The following is a 4632-nucleotide window of genomic DNA, read 5'->3' on the forward strand; positions in this document are numbered from 1 at the left end:
GGTGGATTGAACACACCAGAGAGCTGGTCTGCTGGCAGGCACAGAGCGCACACAGGAAGCCTGAGGTTTTGGCCTGGATGCTTGCCAATCCCACCTCAAGGACTTTAAGGGGACATGCAGACTATGGAGAAAAATGCCCAGTAAAAAATGTAGAGCTTAATATTATCAATGACAAACAGAGCAATACAGAAGCAGTTGATTAATTTTCAGATTAAAGCCAAAAGGAAGGGGTTGGGAGCATGATTGCAAAGCCCAGACACAACTACGTGGGGTATGGTTATTTTTTCCCATTCCAAAACCACATCCAACCCACTGCCATCAAGTCAATTCTGACTCATAGCAACCCATATTGGGTTTCCAAGGTGGTTAACTATTTACAGAAGTAGATTGCCCCATCTTCCTTCCATGGAGTGGATGGTAGGTTTGAACTGTCAACCTTCTGGTTAGCAGTCAAATGCCTTAGGCTCTGTGCCACCAGAGCTCCAGTTGTTGCTGCTAAGTACTATCAAGTTGATTTCAACTCATGAGATGTCATGTGACAGAGTAGAACCATTCTATAGGGTTTCCTAAGCTGTAATCTTTATGGGAGGTCTTTCTCCCATGTTAGATAGGTTCTAACCGTCAAGCTTTCAGTTAGCAGCTGAGCATTTAACCACTGTTCCACCAGTGCTCCTCCAATGCTTGGGCCCTCAAAAATTTGAACTTGAGTATTAATGCAAGAAGGCAAATATGCATGCAGATTTATTCCTCCCGTTTTATAGTTCTTTTAATTATTTTTTTTATTTGGGGGCTTTATTTTAATATTCTTTTTCTTTTTAAGATGCTACATAGTCAAACAGAATTGGATTGGCCTTTTGTGGAATAAAAGTAACTTGCAGTCAGACTCTTCAACGGATGGATAGCCTGAAGAGCCTTTCCCCTGCCCCGCCCTGCCTTGCATGCTTGCGGGAGCCACCAGGCTGCTTCCTCTCTCTCCTAACCTCTGCAGCCTGACTCCTTCTTCCTGATTCCAGGCCCGGGCCAGAAGAGGCTGGCCAGAGCCAGACCTGGGGCAAGTGTGCTGGAAGAGTGGCAGGGGTGGGGTGGCAGAAGAACAATCGGTTCATCTGTTAAGGTCCTAGCTCCTCAGCTCCACTGAACGGTGTGGAGAGCTGACTACTGCTACTCAGACCTTCCCTTCCCAGGACAGCGTTATTCCTTTACATGGGGAACACCTCCTCATGGCTGTTTTCCAGGATCAAGTGCATCCCACCTTCCACGGACTCACAGTGCCCAGAAACCTCCAGAGGGGAAGCGCCTCAGTCCAGCAGCAGCAGCAGCGCCAGCTGCACCCACCAGCGTTGGGTGGCATGCGTGATGTTTAGACTGTGGCATTCATTAGACTCTCGTGACATTAAGAAAACATGAGATGAAATACATTAAATAAGTTAACTAAGCATTAAACATCTCTGGGTAACAGCTTGATTTCATGACACGAACCAACAGCAATGGAGAATGGTCCCTTAAAGAGAACAAAGCACTGACTTTGATTTCCAAAGCATGGGGTCAATCGGTCAATACACAGCTCCCATTCACGATGAGCCCCTCTGCTGCTGCCACTGTGCAATTCTTCCAGGCTTCTGAATCTGTTTGTCAGTCCTAGGAGACTGAGGACCTGGACAGAACCGCAGCTGCGCTGAGAAGCCTGGGCAGTGAGCAAGCAGCGTGATGGGCTACTACTACTGGAGGTGACCACACTCCCTACCGTGGGCTTCTGCTCCCCCAGGGCAGCACTGGGCTCATGAGGAAAAGTGTCTTGTTTGAAGAGAAGTGACCCAGTGGCATGTGCCAAGACTACAAAGTTTCAAATGACATTTATAATATGCCACTGTGGTAGGAATCTCATCCCCCTCATCAGTTACTAGAGACCGTTCTTCACCCGAATCATTCACTGTACATTTGAAACTTTCTACAAGCTTGTTATATCTGTGTGTGCACAGGGAGGGGTAATTAAAGGCAAGACCTGGAGGTATCATTATACATTAATTTCTTTTTACACATGGTTATGATAAATCTGAATCCCATGATGCGGCAGATCCATCAATCCACTGACCAGTGGATTGTGGCCTCTACAAGGCAATTTTCCTGATAATGACACCCACGATGAAGAACAAGACCACGAGTGCGAGGAGTTGGGTTCTGAGGCCCTCCTCCCTCCCAGCTGCAGTGAGTGCGGACACAAGACTGTTAACTCTAGGGTAGTCTTCCTCATCCGAAGACCGTCTTCCTCCTTGAAGTGTCTGTTCTCCTCCTGCAGCCTCTGGACTTCTCCTTGCAGCTGTTTACACTCTTCCATCACCTTCTTGACCTCAGTGTCGTCCAAGGAAGAGCTCAGAGATTTAGACACTGCTGGGGTCTTTGTCTTTGATGCAGTTGTGGGTATAATTTTGTTTATTTCTACATCATGTGTTTATCATTTTCTGCTGGCAATTCAAACACACATCTAAGTTTTGAATCCATAAGGTCTTCTGGTTTTGCCTCCTTCCATACTGCCTCCATATTGGAAGTGTCTGTTGGCGCAAACATAGACTGAACCATAAACTTGTGCTTACTTTTCTCATTGGGGTCATAATCAAAAGGCTGCAACATCACTGATACATTAATGGATGCCCCTGCATCAAGGATCCCACTGTTGGGCCTTAGGCAGGACCTACAGGGCCGTGGTCTTCACTTTAAAACACACATTTCGGTCTGTTGGTTTGCCAAGCTTTAGGTTGGTGGTGACAATATCAGTGAACGGAACTAGGTAGGCCTCTTTGAAGCTGTGAGTCAATGGTTTTCAACAATTTGACACCAGGCCTTCTCTTGGGCCACTTCCTCAGGACAAACATCCAGTGAATTTGGCCATCACTGCTTTGGCCAACCCAGAGCCAGATGGCTCACTCTTCTCTGCTATACCTCGGAATTGAGTGTGTGCTGTGGCTAGAGGCTCAGGACCTGCTCCACCTTCACCATGTTCCTTGGTGGGACACCTTTGGCGGGGAGACCCCTGAGAAGTCACCTGAGGTGGGAAGCGTTAATGCTGTGCTTTCTTTAATTTTTTTTTTTTTTTTAAAAAAGGCCAGTGGGACGCAGGCGGGGGTCATGCTATGGTGCGGGAGGGTGGGGGCGGCCTACAAGCTGTAGGCGCAGGGTCCGAGGGCGAGGCCGAGGCTGTGGTGCCCAGCGAGCCCCATTTAATAGGTTTATGTCAAACTGACGACTGTGTCCATTGCTGAAAGGATACACTCTAGTGGATATGCCATGCATTATGTTCCAAAGAGGCAGTATTTTGCATGTGGTTAGTCTTGCCCTTGAGAGTTCAATTTCTGGCTCTACCACTTACTTTCTACATGACCATGGGCAAGCCCTATACATTCTTTGGGCTTTAGTTTCCCCCTCTGTGAAACAGGCATAATAATTAAGTCCATCTCCTAGGATTTTTCAGAGGAGTCAGTAAAATGGCATTTGCAAAGAACGTTGTTTGATTTACAGTATCACAGAGCCTACTCTGGTGACCTAAGCCAGCTCTTCTTATATTCACTCCAGGCTCCTGCCCTGGCCTGACCTAGCCTTGCAGAGGCACAAGGAAGCCACACAGTTCTTTTATGGATGTTGGAATCCTAACCCCTTGTGGTATTTAAGGTGGTGTGTCAACTTGGCTGGGCCTGGTTGAGTGGCTGGGCAGTGGATGTAGTTATTCCCCATGGTGAGACTGGCAATCAGTTCCACAGTGGACTCTACTGGAGCAGCTGAGTAGCTGCTTTAGGGATGTGATCTGCTTCCAGTATATAAGAAGCAGCTTTGAGGAAGGTCTCTAGCTTATGGCACACTTGGACCCAGTATGCAGCTGACTTGTTGTTCAGCAGCTTGCCATGTTGTCTACTGATCGTGGGACTCTTAATGGACTTGAATCAATGGCTTGCCATGTGTTTGGTAATATCGGGACTGTGCCTTGTTACTTGCCGACCTTGGGTTTGTCAGTCTCAGCAGCCAGCAGCTGCCTGAGTGAAGAAAGTCCAGCTTCTGTGGGCTGGGAACAAGAGGCAGAGCTGGAGCCCAAGGTCGAGAGGCTTTCACCCAGCTCCTAGAGCCTGGTGATTTGAACTTGGACTTCTAACTTCCCAAACTGTAAGAGAACAAACTCCTATTTGTTAAAGCCATTTTTCCTGTGGTATTTCTGTTAAGGTGGCACAAAGTAACCACCCCTATACCTGTGGATGTAATTCCATTTAGGAATAGGGTTTTGTTTGTTATATTAAGGAGGCCATATCAGTGAAGGGTGTGTCCTAGACTTAAGCCCTTCTGAGTCATCAAAAGAGCATACTGGACGTGGAAGCAAGCACAAACAGGGAAGATAGACACCACAGAAGATCACCAAGGAACCAAAGAACACCAGGCGATAAAGCTGAGACAGGGATCTTCCCCCAGAGCCAACAAAGAGAGAACTTCTTCCTATAGTCAGTGCTGTGAATTCAGACTTGTAGCCTCTTATATATACTGTGGGAAAATAAATTCTGTTCTTTAAAGCCAGCTATTTGCAGTGGTTCTGTTACAGCAGCACAAGCAAACTAAGATAGTCCCCAAAGCCACACAAAATACCACATGAGCAGA

At 47.1% G+C, this 4632-nt stretch overlaps 1 pseudogene; it reads right to left on the bottom strand.

Moving 5' to 3' along the window:
- Positions 1 to 2108: 2108 nt before the first annotated feature.
- Positions 2109 to 2994, bottom strand: LOC103194268 (annotated as a pseudogene).
- Between the last annotated feature and the right edge of the window lie 1638 nt (positions 2995 to 4632).

Source organism: Orycteropus afer, unplaced genomic scaffold (genome assembly GCF_000298275.1).
Source record: "Orycteropus afer afer isolate SDZICR_OR568_19922 unplaced genomic scaffold, OryAfe1.0 scaffold00043, whole genome shotgun sequence".
Taxonomy (NCBI): Eukaryota; Metazoa; Chordata; class Mammalia; order Tubulidentata; family Orycteropodidae; genus Orycteropus; species Orycteropus afer.